The sequence below is a fragment of the Eulemur rufifrons genome, chromosome 25 (genome assembly GCF_041146395.1).
Source record: "Eulemur rufifrons isolate Redbay chromosome 25, OSU_ERuf_1, whole genome shotgun sequence".
Classification (NCBI taxonomy): Eukaryota; Metazoa; Chordata; class Mammalia; order Primates; family Lemuridae; genus Eulemur; species Eulemur rufifrons.
The window spans coordinates 929,398-950,228 of record NC_091007.1 but is presented as its reverse complement, the minus strand read 5'-3'; positions in this window follow the sequence as shown (position 1 = coordinate 950,228).

Sequence of the window (20,831 nt, the reverse complement as noted above, 5' to 3'; positions counted from 1 at the left end):
TTTGCACATTTTGGATTTTATTGATATGACTGGTAGTATTCATTTAAAAACAAGTTTATAAAAATGCAGATGAACCAAAAATAATGCATGAGAAAGAGGAAAGTGAGAAGATGGACCTTAGAAGCAGCACCTGCATGAAAGCAAACCTAAGAACACGAGACAACACCGTGATTACATCCAATCGTGGAAACAATAGATTAGCAGCTCCCAGATGAACCGAGAGTACACACTGAAGGAGGAAGGGCAGCAGAGCACAGGGACTGATGTTTGCCACATGTTCAGAAGCATCAGATGAACTTCATGGCCAGAACTGCCTTGAAAATTGACAGCCTAGCTTGAACTGTAGAATTTGGACATGTAGACTTAAAACTCAGCTAATAACCTCCCAGCCCTAAGGATCTACCTTAATTAAGTGAAAGCAAGCTCTGTTACAGATCCATCCTAAGTTTGGTAGAATTAAAGGTATGTCCGATGTGTCTCTGTCTACCTAAATGACCACACTTTTTCTTTTTTCTTTTTTTTTTCTTTTTTTCCTTTTTTTTAATTTAATTTAATTTTATTTTATTTTTTTCACGCTCTACCACACTTTTTCAATTCCATTCTATCTCAGGAATGAAGAATATGGAACGATAAGGTAAAATGCTGAAAACCTTACTTTTTGTATGTTTTGTTGGAGATTTAAGGCAAATCTATGCTCCGCTCAGTCGCAATGATGTTGGCATAGCATTTAGCTCCTATTTGGTTCAGCAAAAATGGATTTTCCTCTTCAGGTTTATTACTTTGATAGTTATTCAGTTGAGTAACTATGTTTCTAAAGCAATTTTGATCATGTCATTGGACATAGTTTAAGTGAGACAGGCTGACTGGGGCCTTTTCATGTTTCTTACTACGGGTAATTGCTATTTCTACAAATGTCAAAAAGTGCCATGTTTTCACAGAGCTGTGAACAACATTGCCAATTCAAGGGCAGCAAAATGTGAAAAGTGATTTTAATGCTTTATGGGTATTGATTTAGGAATAAACAATAGGAATTCATATTTAATGCTCAGTATTTTCTCATAAATCTAGTGCTTATAAGCTGTAAATATCCACTAATACAGTGGTACTAGAAAGTGGCTAGAATAGGACTTCACTAGTTCTTACAGAAAAACAATCATGACTTTCTTTAACTCTTTTTATCAGTCCTGCCAAGTCACATGCAGCCAAGATAATATTCTAAATTCAAGCCCTATTTCTAGCAGACTTCTGTGTTAAAATTTTTCTTTGGCATGTGCTAATGTAATGAAAAGGAAGGATTTGAGTGACAGTCGTTATGTCCACAGGAAATTATAACGCAGGCCAGAATTAAGTGAGAATAAGTGGCTGTTGGTGAAGTCATGAAATGACCTGAATGTATTTCTCTATGTCTTTATTCCAACTATTCAATCAGCAAAGATTTAATGCCTACTCTGGGCAAAACACTTCTATGTGCTAATAATGGATGAAATTTAATCTCTATTCAGGGGGGAGATAAGAGAAAAGTCATTTGAGTCTATAGGAGAAGGTAGACAGAAGATTTCTGCATGCAGATATGGAGGGATTTAGTGAGTTACCCAGACTTCCCACACCCAGAGCGGATGTGCCTCTCTTAGGCTCAGTCACGGGCCACATGGTACCGCTTCCTGGCAGGGGTTCCAGTCTGCGCAGTCCTGTGGACTGTGGCTCACATACAAGCCAAGTGGGGATGGCGTGTAGGTCAGGGCCAAGACCACGGAAGCCCTGACACCACAGGATGGAACACGACATGGCTTGAAAAGGAATACTCACAATTCCAGTCAGTAGAACTTGCAGTTTTGAGGTGGCTCCTGCACAGACCTAATTGTTTAAAGGGCCATAAGACCAAAAGCTGCACTCTACTTTTGCAGGTTCCTCACCTGTCATGGGCCACGTTGACCACTGGAATTTTAGGTGTGCACCCAAGAGGAACTAGAAGAGCCTTGAAGAGAACTTGATCCATCTGCCTCCTTGGGTTCTTATTAGGTGCATGTTCTTTGTATCTCTTCTGGTTTTTGTTTATTGGGGCTTTTTTTTTTTTTTTTTTTTTTTTAGATAGGGTCTTGCTGTGTAGCTCTGGCTGGAGTACAGTGGCGTGATCATTGCTCACTGCAACCTTGAACTCCTGGGCTCGAGAAATCCTCCTGCCTCAGCACCCCCCCCACCCCCCGGTGTCTTCTGGTTTTTAGATGAGTCAGTGCCAACAAAATGATGCATAATCTGCATCATCATTTTCACTAGTCTTAAAGTCCTTACCAGATTCTGTAGTCTGGTCTGGGTGACCTCTTTGCTGTCAAAATAAAGAAGTGAGACTAAGTTATCATAAGGTGAGTCAACAGACCCTGCTGCGTCTCTGGCTGAAGTTGGTAAGGGTGAAAGGGTAAACAAAAGCCGTAGCTCCTTCTGTCACTTGAAAGTCTCCACTGTTCTGCCCTAATTGTCAGGGATAAGGTAGAATGGAAACTGGCCTTTTGCCACTTGCTCATCACGTTCATTCCTTTCTCAACTTATCCTACAAGAATCTGTTGAGCCCTCGCTGTGTCCCAGTCATGGTGGTACTGGAAGACCACAGGCAATCCCTGCTCTGGAGGGCTTACCTCCCACCAGCCAGGGACAGACAGTGAGCAATAGATGTGATGTAAAAATAAATCACACAGTATGCCAGAAAGTGCACGTGCTGTGACAACTAAGAAGCAGAGCAGCAAGAAGGATCGTGATGGAGGCAGGGGTGGTCCAAGTGTGAGCTAGGCGACTGGTGAGCCTCATCAACGTGAGGGAGGTGGCTGCTGCTGTGGGAATGTTCAGAGAGCACGTCAGGGCAGAGGGAGGAGACAGCATAACTTGCTCCTGCTTGTGGGAACACAAGGAGGAGCGGTGTGGAGGGAGCCGCTTTCCCAACATTGGGGAGCCCAGGTCTGTCCCTCCCTGAACACACTCCCTTGGGATTCACCTTGCATCTCAGAGTTCTAAGGTCTTCCATGTACCAAAGACTCCAGAACTCATACTTCCTGTCCAGGCCTCTCCTGAACACCCCACTTGTATGTATTTCTCAAAATTTTAGTTTGGATATTTACAGAAGATCTCAAGTTTAGCATTTTAACAAATGATCTTCTGACATGCCCCCAACCCAAACAAACACACACACAGATACACAAGCACACACACACACACACACACACACACACACTTGCTCCACTGCCTGTGCACATCCTTCCAGTCAACAGGTCAATCATTTGGAGCTGTCCTTGTTTTCTCTTTTTCTCTGGATCCTATATCCCTAAATTGGTATCACCGCTGTTGATACCACCCCTGAAATGCTACAAGTCCTGTAAATAGACAATTCCACTTCTAGATAATTCCCCTTGAAAAAACTTTTGCAAGTATACCCAAAATAGATACTGTAAGAATGCCTTACTGCACCACTGTTTAGTTAGGAATGAAAGGATAAAGTGTGTTATAATAATGATACAACAGAATATCAGACACTAGCTAAAAAGACCTAATGAAATCAGGATTACTCAACATGTCTAAATCTTAAAAATAATGTAGAGAAAAAAACATAGGATAAATATCATTCTACTTTTGTGAACGTATCTATGTATTGCCAATGGCTACCAGAGGTAAATTGGAAAGAGACACACTACATGCATGGGAGCGGGTAACTAGTGAAGGGCAAAGAATGGGTCTGGAAAGTAAGAGTAAATATTCCCAGAAAAAGGAATATTGAGAAAATAAAAAAGTAGCCATGTTTGGTCTGATAAATATTTAAGCAATGGTTCTAGCCTCAGAATACACTGGCTTGAATCCTGTGTCCACCACTTCCTAGCTGTGTGTCCTTGGGAAAATTGTTCAATGGCTCTGGACACCCAATATCCTCATCTAGGAAACAAGCATAATAATATTCACTCAACCTGAGACTTGCATTGCTTAAGGGGACAAGTGTTTTACAATGAAAGAAAAAGAAAAAAAAGGAAAAGGGTGCATTAGTATTTTATACCTTCTCTTTTCTGTATCTGCCCTGCAGAGATACTTTGGTTTTGTGTTCCAGATGATTATCTAATGATTATCTAATGACTTCTCAACAAGGTCAAGAATTAAGGGACTGAAGGTGCCCAGTAGTAGAGAAGCCTGAGTATCAAGTCACCGGTATGGTCAACTCTTAAATTTCCTTTGGAAGAAACAATTAATTGAATATGTGTTGAGTTCCCTAACTTTTATGTTAAAGATCACTTCTAAAGCAAATAATTTCTCCCCCACCTTTCTCTCTTTTTTTCCTCTCTCTTTCTTTCTCTTGTTCTCTCTCATACATAAATGCATGCACACACACACACACACACACACACACAGACCAAGAAAACTCTCTTCCTCTATAAAGTGGCACATGTAGAAGGGTAAAAACATTTAATTCCCAGAATTTGTATCATATGCTGTTTTCAAGAAATGGTGTGTGGACTATCTAGTTTCATATCATTGATGACTTAGAAAGAAATGGCTAAGACTTATGAGGATTAAAAGAATGCTCTGTAAATAACTTGGCCTGGAAGACCAAGGAGATTATCTGAGGTCATTTATACAGTAGAATAAAAAATAGTTCACTGGGTTGGATATAATGTTTTGTTCACAAAATTTTTTTAAAAATCACTCTGCAGTATTTGAAAAGTATGACATTCCGCTTGAATAAAATCCACTTCACCATAAAATCTATAATACTTATAAATCACTACTACATAACTATATAATCAGAATAAATGCTTTTTGATCAAAATAGAAACAATTGAAACAGAAATCTTCTAGTCAAACAATAACATTAGCATTTATAATACATAAACCAGTGCATTAAGCCACAATAATTTTTAAGGTGTAGTCTTTACCTACAAGAATAGCTTTGCATTAAAATTGTACTTGTCTCAGCTATTTGTTCATGGTGGAAAATACACACAAAGAAATTTTAAGAACTAATAATGGCTATTTCTTTTTATTATGACAGTTGATTCTGCCATTTAATTGTTAGGTATAATATCATTCAGCATAACCAGAAACAAGGGCAACTTTCTTTCTCACTATTGCAATTGCCTCATGAATCAAAGAACACCAGTAGACTGCAGAAGTAATAATAATAAAAATGTACCATGAATTTCTCTAAGCAATTATTGTATTTCATGCCTTATAATGAAATAGAACTTTGAATTTTCCTACTTAGGTAGAATCATGACTTTTTGTTGAACAAAAGCTCTCTCAGTCAAATGCACTGTGATGTGATCTGTGGAATACATGATCCCATTAGGGGCTTGTGTCCTCTGGGACAATGACACTAAATCTCCCATGTGTATGCTGGCACAGACCTCCTCTTTCTCCCCACCCTCCACATCCACCACACTCGGGTGGACAATGTCATCACAGATTGTAAAATCATGGCATCCCCTTTCTTCCCCATCCACTCATTGTCTGACTACTGTCTAGGAGAAATGCATCCAGGCTGTTCAAACTGCAAGGGGGTTTTGGTCTAGATCTGGTTGCTCATTGCACAATGGTCCAATTATTGAGACAATAGGATTGCCAAGGAAGAAAGGAATTTTTAATATGATAGACGTCTTGCTGGAAGAAAGGAATTTTTAATACCGATAAATGTCTTGCCAGGAGAATGGGAGAAGCTGCCTCAAATCCATCTCCCCAACTAACAGGCATCATGGGCTTTTAAAGGAGAGGCTGCTTGCATTGGGGCAGATCATGTGTCTCCATGTCTAGCTGACACGCTACTCCATACTGAAAAGAGAAATGATGCAGAAGTTATACTTTTCAGTACCTTAGGGTGAGTATATTACTGCCTACTGTACGTGTGTGTGTGTGTGTGTGTGTGTATGTGTGTTTGTGTATATGTGAGAGAGAGCCTTACCCTTAATAAACATATAGAATTATCCTTCTTTGGTTCATGAAAAGCTATTCTTCCACCAGCATAGTAGAACTGAGACTGAAATTTTCCACAAGGATAATTTTTAATATATTTTAGTGGGCAGTTTTATAGCTTGGGAAGTATAACAATGTTATAAAATGCCAATTAAATGGCTTCAAATGAGTTGATAATTCTTGTAAAATTGGTGGAAAGATATTGTGCTAACTGCTTTCCATATATGATTATATGTAATGCTATGTCATGTAAGCACTATTATGCCTACACTAGTATACATGAGGGAGTTAAGGGGTGGTGAGTTCTAACACCTGTTACTTGCAAAAAATGCATCATCTGATTTTATGAAGGTATGAAATATTTTTGAAAACCTGAATATTTTTGACTAAGCAACTAATATATATTATGAAGCATTCAAAATGTTTCTCAGAAGAATGACATAGTCCAAAGGTATGTGTTTATTATTATCAACCTCTTGCTCCATGTTATTAGTGATAGACCATGAAACTCAGTGAATACCAAAGCAGAACAGCACACACTGTAGGCATACTAGGTAAAAGGATTTTTATCTCTAACAGATACTCAATGCCAGGGGATTAATTTTGTAGGTACTAAAAGAGCTTTTGTGAAACTAGGTTAAACAGTTACTTCATGAAAATATTACTAATTTATATCCAGTTTTGCAATAGAAGGCCATTTATGCTAATGCTATGATTTCCTCTAACTCCATGGCTGTCCAGCACAAACTCTCTTGTACGGCACCACCACCCTCGGTCTGGTAGCACGCTTTCCATTTTTATATGTAGCACTGCTCTGTAGGAGTACCATTTATTCTTCCCCAGTTAGATGAAGACTATAGATTTTGGTCACCTTAAACATCTTCTTTAATCCATCCTTACTATAAGATAAATGCTATAGCAATTGCATTATGGTTTTATTAAAATAAGTATTACACTTGAGAGAGAAACCTAAAGCCTCCAAAATTCTTACTATCACAACCCATTTCTCAGAATAAATATGCATGCATGAGCTCCTCAATTATTAAAATATATATTATGAAATTCTAAAAGGCATGACGAAGAAGAAAACATCCTATAATTTCTCCACCCAGAAATAGTATTAATAACATGAACACCTATACAGACACTTTAAAAATAGAATCCTAAACTGCATTACATTATTGTTACTTGAATGTTTGTCCTTGCTACTACATATTACGTAGTCTTCTAAATTCTCACTTCTCTTATTTTACCGTGATTTATGTGACCGATTTTCTACTATGAGATATTTAGGTTATTAATTTCTGTTCGCAAAATGTAGGGATAAACTTCCTTTGATATAAATCATTATAGTTATTTCTTATCATTGCCTTAGGATGTATTCGTAAAAGTGGTATTTTTGGGTCAAAAAGTTTGAACATTTACTGCTTCACGGTGTTGGCAACTGCTGTCCATGAAGTTTGCATTGATCCACAGTTTTGCCGTTGGGATACCAGGGAAAGCCCATTCGCCTGCGTTTGTGCTAACATGGGTAATTAGGCTTTTTAATCACATTGATGTTTTACTGCTGTTCTAATTTACATCTTTACTTCAAAAGGAACAGAATATTTTCATGTGTTTACTGGTCCTTTGCTGTTTTTATATGTATTATTTGTTCGTATGTTGCCCATTTTTCTACTGTAGTGTTAGCATATTTCTCATTGATTTATATGGAGTTTAAAGAAAGTATTATCACTGTGTGTTGTGTGCATTTTAGATATGTTTTAGATTAATCTTTGCACATATTATGAGCATTAACTTGGGAATAAATTATATTTACAAAAGGTCAGGAAATAGATTGTTGGTAGAGTCTATTTGCAAGAAGCTGGGATAAAAAATTTAAAAATTTTTCTATTTGAAAACAAAATGATAAAATTAAAGCTCTAACTTGTTAGAGGTCCTAAAGCCAGTATTTTGTGAAGCTTTGATTCAAAATGAGGTAGTCTGGCTCCAGAATTCATGTTTGACCATTATGTCTTATTTTTGAATACCAAAGAAAACAAACACAAAAATTATCTACTATTATCAGAAAACTGTTAACAAAAAAAAAGCAAAAACAACACACACACACACACACACACACACTCACACACACACACAAAACCATTGCCTCAGTGTGTATTTTCATAGCCTTGAGGCATATTTACATCCGGTATTAAAATACAATCTCAGACAGGACAAATGAACTCAGTGTAGAGAAAACGTAATTCTCTAGCATGGTATTTAATAATGGTGGTACATGCATTAGAAACATCGGACTGTTTGTTAAAACTGTAGTTCTGGGCAGAGTATCTGACCTACTGATCAGATACACTATAGCAATTCCCAGAAGTCTGCATTTTTAAAAGGCCCTGGCCCCCACCCACATCATTCTGAAAGTTACCTCCCTAGGGAGGCTAATCCAGGAAGTGACAGTGTCGTTCCAAGTAATGATTCAGGCCAATAGACTTGGTTACCAGAATGTCAAACCAATAAAATATGATCTAAAGGGATTCCAAGTGGTGGTCAGGCAAAGTTGATATGTATTGGTAGGAAAGTAGGTTCTAGATGGTACCAGAATGGTGGGAAAGTGATTTAGCCCTTTGAGGAAGAGAAATATTGAGTACTAAGTAAGGCGCTATGGTGTCTTGGGGTCTAGAACAGAGCCCTGGTCTGAGGGTGGAACTGAGCCGTGAGGCTGTGTAACTGGGCAAATTAGCCACAGTTATTGAGAATGAAACACCAGCAAGCACAGCACTGGCATCAGGGAGGTCTTGGGAGGTTCTGGGACTCGGCGCCTGCACTGATGTTCTGTTTCCACTTGATATTAATAACTAGGCTGTTGGTCTTCCCGACACTATGACTCAGTTCACAGCTCCAGAAAACTGAGAAATGAGGCTGCTTTGACACTGAATTCAGCCCCATGTGGGTCTATTGTAGACTTAGCTATAGATTGCTAGGGTCACAACAAAAGCAAAATTGCATACTTCTAACAAAAGGCATTTGACCCTTCTAGGTTTTATTTAACTAGCCATGAAATCCCATATTTTTATCTAAAAATTAAAAGTTAAACAGAACATCCAGTAGAGAGTTCACCAGCCGTTTGACCTTCCAGTCTATCTTATCAGCCTCCCCACTGCCCCCTACTTTACCTCCAGTTGAGCTTCCATTGTTTTCCTTCCCAATATACTCTCAATTGTCACGTCTCCCTATTTCTGGGCAGATCAATGATGACACTGGGTGCTTTTTACTGAGCAGTCTTTGTTCCTGATGCTACTGAAGATTCCTCTTTCAAATGTTACCATACTTTGCAAATGACAGATTTCCTCCTATTTGTAACAAAACGGTATTATTTCCCTCACTGCTTCTGTGCCACAAGGGTCTTAATGTGGATGAGAAACACTGTTGAGTTCTTGATATTTAAAAAGTGATATGCAAATGATGCCATTTTCACAGCATGTTTCAAACCACGCTAGACCACTTACCTGCAGTATTAGATTCTGTTGACGCTACCCGCTTTAAAATGTTTCAGTGTGTGTGACTGATCCCCTTGTACCTCTTTAGGAGTCATCCATGAGTGTTGCTTAATAAACCAGACTTGGGGATTGTTCCAAAACTTCACTGTATTTTCCAATCATCATTTAAATGCATGGCAAATCTTTCAAATTCTATAGCCAACAGTTGACATTTTTAATTTTGATTATTCCACAAACACTATTTCCTGGAAAGATTTGTTTTTGTAACTTTCTTTGGGTGAGTTCTATGTGTTTATGAGAGCCAGCTGAGATGGATTTCAGCAGCTCCCAGCCTTGTTTCTGTTTTTGCTGTCAGTGCCACACCGACAAAGACGTTAGAAATACAGTCCACCCCCAAGAGATGAGTTTATAATTTCTTCCAAGTCTATCAAAAGCTTTTCTAGAGATATTACATTATACAAGAGAAAAAAAATGAAGTAAAGTTCTAATTAAAAAGTGTCAGTTTTGTTTTAATGAAGTGGGGTTTCCAGCACTGCAACATCTGCCAAAGAAGAGACAATGAACTCACTTATTTAACAGTCAGAGTTTTAGTCCTGGCGGTGTCAGAAACTAGTTTAGGACCTTGAGCCATCCATCTCCTATATCTGGGCTTCTGCCCTCCTGGTAAAAATTAAACACATTATGTATCAGGAAAGGGACCCAGTCTAAGATTATGTACCATCTATAAACTCCTTCCCTTTTACACATCCATTGAATATATTGTGTTACCCTAAGTTTGTATTGAAGAGAAATCATTTGTGGAACTATACAGTCTAATTATAGTTTTATTCCTCCCTCTGGCAGGTTAGATTAGCTTTATACTGACCAGACTAAACAACAAATTGCTGTGGTTTGCCACAATGGGGAGATAAACTCAGAGATGCACATTCCCCATAGAAGATATTCTTTGTTACCCACAACTGGTACAGCATAAGAGGCCTGCATGTTGCTGGAAGAAAAGGAAATTTGCCAGGAATCTGCAACTAGTTATGCAATATTGACAGGTGAGCCCTGTGTCTGGGCCCCATCTTTCTCCTGGGCTATGGCGGGGCTGTGAGGTGGGCATCTGATACTGACCTGTTGGCGTGGGCATCGAGCCTTCCACTGCTTTATGGCAGCTGCTACCACCTTCCTCACCACACACTTGTCGACCTAGACCACCACACCAACAAAGCCATGGAATCTTCTGGAGGCTGTGGCTTCACCAGCAGAAACAGAGTGGCTGTTCTCTTTGAGGACAGGCTTGGTGAGGGAAGACCATGTCCCTAAACATGGGGAGGTCTCTGGAAGCACAGTTAACTCACTCCCTAGGAAAATGTTCCTTTTCACCACTACTTATGGATTAGCACAAAAGCCATTGACTTTGACTAGGAAGAAGAAGGGATTTACCCAGCTCTCTAATTAGGACAGAAAGCACGGTTAGCACTTGATACCAATAATGCACCTTCACTATTTATGGCAAGCTTTCCCATGAATTTTGGATTCTCTGAGGACATGCATAAAACTCGGTGACAGACAAAACAGGGTTGAGTTGACAGTGGACTGGAGTAAGCTTTGTCTGGTTTCAGATTTCATGTTCTCGGCATCTCCATCAAACACAACAAGGGTAACAGGTTAAACGTCAGAGGTCTCCATAAAAGGGCCCTTCAATTAAACACTATAAAAATAAAAGGACTCAGATGCTCTCATTTCTGTTTCTTCTCTTTTTTTTTTTTTTTCTTTTTCTTTTTCTGTTTTGGAAGCCCATTCTTTAAAATTCGCCAAGCAGTTGAGTTAAGCAAGGGCAAAATTTCATTTGAAGTGAAACTGGCCTAAATCATTCTTTTGGAATGCCCCCAAGTACTGAGTAAAGAATGTTTGGCATCCAGGTCCATTAGGAGTGAAATGTAACCAACTCCAAATGTTTTCTGCTTTACTGACGCAAGGCCCCTTTATGAAGTGGCAGTTGAATATAAAATGGGCTTTTAACCTAAAATAGAATCTCCATATTTCTCTACCCCCTCTCATGCAAATATTCTTTTAAAAACACCATCAGTGGATAGATATAATCCTTCAACTATTTTACCTTGACTAGTATACTTTTTATGCTAAAATTCTAAGTTATACAGTGTAATTCACACTCTGTCATACAGGATTTTTCCCCCTATTCTTTGAAAACAGAATAAATGGTAAGTTTGAGACCTATGAAAAGATGAACACATATTTTCTCCTTTTCCTTCCTGTTGTATAATCAATCACTTTGAAATGTATTACATTTCTTTCCAATTTGACCGAATATCCTTTTTCATTCTGTGTTTCTATGTGTGTATATACACAAAGATACTTAGATAAGCATATATATTTATATGCACGTGTATATGTGAATAAAAAATAAGAATTGCTTATTGTGTTTATATTTTCTCATATATGGATTACATGTGTTCATACACTTAACAAATATTTATTAAGCATCTGTATGCCAAACATTCTTTTTAAGTTTGGGGGCTAATATTCTGCCCTCATGTATGTTACATTCTCTTGGGTTGCAGCATTATTGATTTTGTCATTACCATTTGGGGTGAAGCATGTACATTTGTGGCTTTATGCAGTATCAAAAATATTAGTATAAGGGAATTATAAATAATTGAGATTACCATTTTTTTGAGCTCTGTTGCTTTATTTGTACCAATTATTAAGTGCAAGATATTTTTGTCTTAATCAATTCCATTTTGTTACATTCTATAAATATAATCTTTATTAGAAGCACCCTATAACATCTATTATTCATATTTTACATTTTAATAGACATTACCCAGCATGAAAAAAATAACACACAAATTCAAATAAATGTGTAATCATTTATCTTCTAAATTAATTTGTCAACAGATAAGGTAGCATAGAGAATATTGTATTTTGTATTCCTAATTCAAGATCCAAAGCCAAATTTCTTCTGGAGCATACTTTTCTCTGCTCAGATCAATAATGCTGTATTATTTACTGGATTATGAAAATTATGCAAGACAGCTTGTAAGAATGTATAAACTACAAGAAAGTACATTAAAATCAATGGCAAAACAGAAGTGGAGATGCAGAGAGGCACAAGTATTTAACTAAAAACTACTCTTGATCATGGATAGCTCAGCTGATGTCAGTGCTTCTCAACTGTAGTTGCTAATTAAAATGATTTAAGTAGCTTAAAAATACAGATACCTGCGTCCCTCCCTGCTGAACGTCTCATTTGATTGGCCCCTGAGGGGGGCTTCTCACCACATTAGATTTTTTTAAATTTCAGAAGTGTTTCTAATCTATAGTCAAAGCTAGAGAATCCCTGTTTTAGTTGGACCATGTGTCTGTCTTGCAGCTTTTAGGAAGATAATGCAGTGGAAACTTAGCCAGTTATATCAGAGGACAAGCCATTTCATTAATAAATTCCAGAAGGTTAAAAACAAGGCAATTGTTCAGGATAAGCATAACACTTAGTGATTCTAAAAGTGAGTATATATTTCCTGGGGATGTCCATGGGCATATTGTATCATAACGAACAGCATCCTTATTAGAATCTCTGCAAGCAATAAAGTGATAAAATCTATGGGACTCTTTCTCTTAACACCCCTGATTGGTGGTACCATATGTGTTTCACGTCTATTAAATTTTCTAAGCAATTGTGCTATTCAAAAACAGGAAAAGAAGAAAATTTAGAAAAAGTACAAGCCTGTGGAAATCTATTGCACCAGAATATGCAGTAATATTACACCTAGCATGTTTCTAGTAGACATTGATTAGATACAGACTCATTCTCACCGTATTGACGACTCTGCTATAGCGAACAAAGGACTCCCATCACTTAAAGTAACAAGGGAAACAACCTATAAAAATAATTAGAAAGCAAAGGAGGGTAAAATTAACACCAATAAATGGTTAGGAAAGAATTTATTTTAGTAACACTTGGACATTTTCTGATAGCAAGGATAATGTTTTCTAAGTATCATTAGTCTTTGCAAAGGGCAGATACTAGTGAAAATTGAAAACAATGAAGCTCTGAGGCTATGTCATTTTAGACATGGTTCTAGAGTTAGACTTTGTACATCTAAACGTGAACTTTTTATGTCCATGCCTGCATCTTTTGGTGTGGCAGAAAAAGGATTCCTATAAAAATAAATAAAAAAGCTGGCATTACTGAGAAGCATGACATGCTTAAACAGATTGTAAAAGTTTAATACTGTGACCTTCTAAAGGACGTATGATACAATACAGAAATCAACACTCTTCCTCAATGGTGACTTGGAATCAATTATCAGTGGCATTATGCCTGAGGGAAAATCATTGATCATTTCTGTCGCCACAGCTATGATTGCTGTTGCTGCAGTTCCCGATGAGCCTGCTACCCACACCCTCTCAGGAGCACTACTCATACCCTCACCCCAGTTTCCAGCGATGCAGGACGATGGCAGCTGGAAACCCACATTTGAAAGGTTGCTGAACCTTGGTGTCAGATTTTTTATTATTTTGGATGAAATACTTGCCAAAAGAGACATTGCCAAATAATTCAATAAAACCCATATATTTATAAAGCAATGGTATCTCACATTCTATGTTAAAAAATATCTTTTTGTTTCATGTGCAGCAAAAGTCTACAGTAAAAGCTGATAGGACCACCCCAAGCATTCTGGAAAATCATGGCTGGCAGCGAGGGTCCGTGTACACTTGGAGTCTCCACTCTCTTGAGAGAAATGGTGAGTTAAACTGTTGGCGCTGCTGATAAGGACTCAGTACCAGGACCAAAATTTCTGAAAAAAGGAGAATTTAGAAAAATTTGGAAAAAAAAAAAAAAAAAAGAAATTGCTCAAAAGATCTACTCTATTCTCCAGAGTTTTGAGGGATACTTCCTGGAAGTTGAAAGTGAAAAAAAAAAAAAAAAAATCAGCTCTTTTTTGGGTTACTGTGCTTTTACAAGTTTTATTTTAAGTAATGTAAAATGCTCTTTTGTGTGGCAGTGTGAGAGCTATTTGGATGTGCTTGAACCCAGGTCTACCACTACTTACTGACAGCCTCATTAAGAGCTGTATGTGAAAAATAAAATGAAAACCATCATGGAGCAATGAGCACAGCCGTAGCGAGTATAAAAGCAGTGAGTAGAAACACTCACCAAAGGAAAGTGTGAAAGAAGTATTAGCAAAAATACTAATCAATTTAGGCTGCCAGTGTGTTATAGTGAAAGAAGCACAGGAAAAAAACAGCTGGAAAATTTTTAAAAACCACTGAAAACAACGTGTTCTCTCTTTTTTTTTTTCCAAGAAAAAGAAGCTCTTGACTTGTCAACATTTCTACTAGTTATTGCAACACAGCATTAGCTTTTTACTGTTTATTTTTATTTTTACTGCATATATGTATACATTGTGAAACACTTATCACAATCAAATTAACACATCCATCACCTCATATAGTTAATATTTGTTAGTGTGTGCGTGTGTGTGTGTATGTATGTGTCTGTGGTAAGGAAATTTAAGATCCATTCTCTTAGAAGATTTCCAGGATACAACAGAGTATTATTAACTTGAGTCACCATGCTGGACATTAGATGCCTAGAAAGTTTTGTTGGCTAAGGCTGCATGAGGTACATCAGAGTTGGGACACTAATCTAATCTGGCAAACGAAGGTGTGCCTTTGTTCCCTGGAATACAGCCGTCTCACACGATTAGGATCCAAGTAATAACACAAAGTCTTTTTTTTGTGTGTGCAAATACAATTTATTTGCAATTGTATTAAAATTTCTGTTTTCAAAGACGTGCACCTCATTTGCAGAGTGGTTTGTAGTCTTCTCATATTATCCTTTTGATATCTGCAGAGCTGGTAGTGACAGCCCCGGTTTTTGATATTAGTAATTTGCATCTTCTCTTTTTCTTTATCATTCTTGCAAGAAGTTTTATTGATCTTTTCAGAGGACTAACTCTTCATTGATTTTTCTCTATTGTTTCTCTATTCTCAATTTCATTGATTGCTGGTATCTTTATTATTTCATTCCTTCTGTTTGTTTTCCTCGAGGTGGTAACTTAGATTATTGGTGTGAACCTTTTTCTCTTTTCTAATGTTTGCTTTTAGCGCTATAAATCTCCATCCCACACTCCTGTAGCTGTGCTTCACAAGTATTGCTATGTGGAATTTTCATTTTCATTAGTCCAATGTATTTCTTTTAATTTCCCTTGAGACCTTTTCTCTGATCTGTAGCTTATTTAGAAGTGTCGAGTTTAGTTTTCAACTGTTTGGAGACATTTTTGTTATTTTTATGTTTTTAATTTCTAGTTTGATCACATTGTGATCAAATAACACTCTGTGTAATTTCAATTATTTTACATTTTGGGGGTTATTTTTATGGCCTGGGAAATGACGTAACTGATTTCTGTGCTGTGGACTCTTGAGACGAAGGTGAATCTTGCTGTTGTGTGGAGTGTTTTAAAATGCCAATTGCATATGGCTGGCAAATGGTGTTGTTGAGTTCTACTGTATTCTTTCTAATTTTCTGTCTAGTCTTTCTACCTGATGTTGAGAAAGAAGTATTGAAGGCTTCTACTACAATTAATTTTTTAAATGTACCTTTTAGCTTTATGAATTTTTGCTTCAGATATTTTGCTTATAATATGTTTAGTGCATACACATCTGATTGTAGTTTTCTTGGTGAATTGAAACTTTAATTAGTATATAATGTCTATTTATGAATTTAGTAATTATCTTTGGTCTGTTATTTACTTTATTTGATATTAATAGAGCCATACCTGTTTTCTTTTAACTGGTGTTTGCGTGATATAGCTTTTTCCATCTTATTATTGTTAACCTGCCTTAATTATATTTGAAGGGTATTTCTTGGCATATATTTGGGTCATGCTTTTGAGTCTGCCAATCTCTGTCTTTTAATGGTATTTAGACCATTGTAATTTAATGTACAACATGATAGGGCTTAAATCTGCAATTTTATTTTGCATGTGTTTTAGTGTGCTCATAGTTGCTTATTCAAGCATTTTTATAATGTCCATTTTAAAGTCTGAAATTTTGACATCTCTGTCTTCCCAGTGTTGTCATCTATTGTCTTCCTTCATTTTCTTTGGGACTTTTGTGGTTCTTGTTATGACAAGTTATTTCAATTGAAATCTGGATATTTTGGTTATTATGTTATGGGTCTCTGGGTCGTATTTAAATTGGTTATTTTAGCTGGGTTCCTCTGACTGCTCCACAGGGGCAGGGTGAGCTCTACCCCCTTACCGTCACCTGGGGGTAGAAGTTTAGGTTCCCCATTTGTCTTCTATTAACAACTGCGGAGCGGGTGACTCAATACTGCTGGGGAAAGAATTTCTGGCCCTCAGTAGGTGTCTACTGATGAATTACTGGCTGGGAGAGGTAAGAGTGCCTCTTCACTGCTCCCCTCGTGGTCTCTGCTGATGGCTTTTGAGGGAGGTGGCCTTGTGACTGTTGGGTGTCCTCATCTGACACCACACTGTCTGGGGGCTGTGCTCCTCATCATGGCTAGATGCTTAGGTTCTACCCTCCGGCTTGGCTGGTGTGGGTGTGGGCAGGCCCACAGGCTTTTATGTGGTGGTATTTGGCTGGAACAGAGCATTTTTATCTCAAAATGTTCTGTCTAGCCAGGCTGCTTTTTTCTGTTCTGTTTTTTGGGCATCTATTGCCTGTGCCCTCTGGTGTTTCCAGGCTTCCACAAACTTTAGCTCCAGCTGCCGTGTCTATCAGGCAAGGCATCTCATCGTTAAGCGGCCACTTGGATCCAGAGCTCATGTGCTCACCTGCCTTCTTTTTTCTACCTTTAGGAGTTTTCTCATGTTTTTAAAAATACGAGTGTATATAACATCCAGAGTTTCTAGTTGTGCTTAGTGGGAAAAATAAGGGAAAGCATGTGTATTTTATCTTCCCGGAGTAGAAGTAATTTTTATGTTTAAAAGGGGTGAAGTGTCCTTTGGAGGAAAGCCTCTGGGTTCAAAGGGCTTTGCTAAAGTTGAAATGGGAAAATTCAAATAAGAATTATCAGTCAAATAAAATATATCATAAAATTGAACTTTCCATGTGACTCACATTTAAAAGCCATTTAATGGAAGAATGTATGTGTAAGAACAATGTGTGAGTAACATTTAGTTTTATTATGCCTCATATCAGCCAAAAAGGCCTCTAGGTGTAATTGGCAGAGAATGAATGAACGATTTCAGTATCTGATGGTCATTATATGCCACTTACGCTTAATTCCAACCAGAGATCGCAAGGCCTTGTGTTGCATTCACGCCCTGATGGCATGTCTGCGCCTCACTCGTGGGCACTTTCTCAGAGAATATGGCAACAAAAGATATGATAACGTGTACTGTCTCCATGACACTGAAAAACATATATTACATTCTTATGTTTTGTCCTTTCTGTGTACGAGTTATACTACTTAATATTTTACTTTAAAATTACTTCAGTTTACATTTTTTAAAATTTTTCAACAAGGAGAAATGGATCACATGACATGTTACATAGTTGGGTATGTACCAGTTTCCCTTTATGCGCATGCGTCTTCCCCAGAATCCTCCATGAGGCTCCACCCATGTTATGCTAATTAGATGGTAATGAGCTCTAGATCAGTTAAGGGTTACTAGGAACTTTTTACTATGTACGTTCCCACCAGGGAACAGTTCCTAGCCGCAATTTGGTTCCTAGCTGCAATTTGGTTCTCGCTCTCCGCCGTTAGCCACTTCCTTACCATCTTTTGTTGACCCTCTGCCAGACCTAACAGCCTCACCCAAGACCCCTGATGCAGACTCTGGATGAGCCACCTGGCTCTGTAAGGGCAGCCGCTGTAGACCGCGACGCTGGCCGTGCGCGGCATCTGGTGTGGGGAGGGCAGCTTCCGTGGAAGGCCGCCAGGTAGGGCCTTCGCAGTTCCCATGGTGGGGACTGAAACGTCACACATAGGCTTTTTGGCCTGGAGCTGGACTCTTCAGTCAGGTCTTGGAGAACCTCACGTGTCTTGTTAAGGAATTTGGACTTTAAACAGTTCATCAGGTTTGCATGGAAGGAGCACTCCCACAACAGTTGAGAGTACGAATGCACAAGACATCTGGGGAAAGGAATGACTCAAATCAGAGCCTTTAGAGAGTCTGGAATAATCCACAGTAAATTAGAGGCTTGGCATGAAGTACGAAGACTTGGCAGGTTGCCTTCACAGTCCCTCCACTTCTACTGTGGAGGCTTGAGAGCTAAAATATTCAACTCCCAAGGTTCCTTTGCAGCAAGCAGGGACCATATGACATAATTCTCACCAATAATATATGACAGAAAAGTTGTTTATAGCTTCCAATAAAGGGCAGCTGTGCCCTTCAGACCTTACTGCCTCCTGCCCAGGCTCCGTGCGGAGCCAGGACCTATGGGGCCGTCTCGGTCCTTAAGGAGGAAGCCGCAGACAGTGGGAGGTGAGACAGGAACTTAACAAAGAGCGTCTACTCCAATGCCTTGTTATACGAGCAAACTCTGCCCTTCTATTGCCTGTCACTCACCACAGGACTATAGGAATAGGAGAGACACGTTTCAGGCAACTCAATGAATGATAGGTTTCTTCATGAAGGTGGAAATCAGAAGAAAACACAGGTGTAATGAGGTTGAAGTTACGAGTTTTGTTATGAACAGGATGAGTTTGAGATGCCTGAGATGGCCAGCTGGCATCGGAAAAAACATCTGCTCAGGGCTGATTGGCAGGTGGCCTGGAAGTAGTGTTGGAAGCCCCAAGACCTGAGAGTTAAATGACAAGAAGAGATGGTCAAGCAGAGAACTCTGAAGAACAGAAGGTCAGAGGAGAAAGACTTTGGGAAAGGACTATGCAGTGAATTTCAGACAAATTAAGGAAATATGGCAGGTGGTGACGTCCGTGAAGCCAGAGCAGACCCCCGTTTCAGGAAATGGAGAACACTGTCCAGTGTTCCAGGCTGACCACCTTGGCCCATCCTTCCGGGGACTGCAGGTGGCAGAAGCTATGTTTAAAAATGGGCATGGCCAGGATATTTTAGACAGTGCACTAGTCTTTGATCCAAAGAGAAATTCACTCCAAGGAAGCAAGCCGTGGCCACTCCTAATGTGGCAGGACTTTCTCCCTCTTTGTCAGAGCAACTGAAGCAGGGCAAGAGTTTTCCTCAGGGTGGGTAAAAATTAGCAAAGACTCCCTGTTTGTGTATGAAGGCCTGGTCTCTTCATCCTCACAATTTGTTCAAAATTTTACAAAGGCCTTAACAGAGGGAATATTTCTTTAAAGTAGTATGTTAAGTTTAGGTATTAATATTGTGGAATGATCTCCTTAACTAATAAGAATGAGAGTTTAATGATCAGAATCTAAGAAATTTACATTGGACAACTGTTGAAATGTATTGCTTAGAATTGCTCACAACTCACCCTTTCAGAATCTCCAAAAGCCATGAAAATAACACATTTTTTAAAAATTTCAATAATTTTTAAATACTGCCTTTATTTATGTAGAATGATAGTTCCTATTTTGGCTTTTATTTCTTTACTCAAGTTATTCATGAAACTTTCAATAAAACGACATTTATGATCTGAATATAATTGTATCCCCTGAATTCCAGAAGGAGTCTATGGGTTTTCACAGAATGTTTTATAAAATGAATGACAAGATAATTGTGTGATTAGCACGTGGATGGTTAATGGCTGGAAAATGGGGTTGACATAAAGAAACTCATTAAAATATATTGGATGGTGGGATTTAGCAAACCAATCAGTTAAAACAACAAACCAGTGGCATCTAATTAACCCTAGAAAACTACAGGGAGCCTGATTTTTTTTTCTTTTCTCTAGACCATAAACTAAAAAAAAAAAAAAATGAAAACCTACTTGCTTTCGAACCAATCAGGAAGCTCTTCCCTTCTCTACTTGATTCATAATAAGTTACAGTCTGTCCCAAATCTTGGTACTTATGAGGCATTTATAGCAAATGAGAAAATAGTAAAGTTAATGCCCCTTAACAGGAATTTCATTTGCACCAGTTTCATTCTGAGTGTGACAAATCCATTCAATACAACTCAATCTTTATACAAAAATGATTTAAAATGGACTATTACATTGGTACAGTAATTGAACTTCCCCCCTCAGCTGTGAGAAAATCATCATGTCTTTAGTAATAAAGACTCTTTAAAACAACTGAACTTCAATACAAAGAATAACCTCAAAGGCAGAAGGTTAATTTCTCATGAAATTTCTCCATTTTCTCTTGCTCCTACCTATCATATGGATTCTCTCTATCCAATTTGTTTAATTTCTTCCGCTTGGAGGTTTCTAACTGCGCCGCCTTCCTGCTGGAAGATGCACTTGTCCTTTCTGCCCTAAAGGGCAAATCACTTCTAA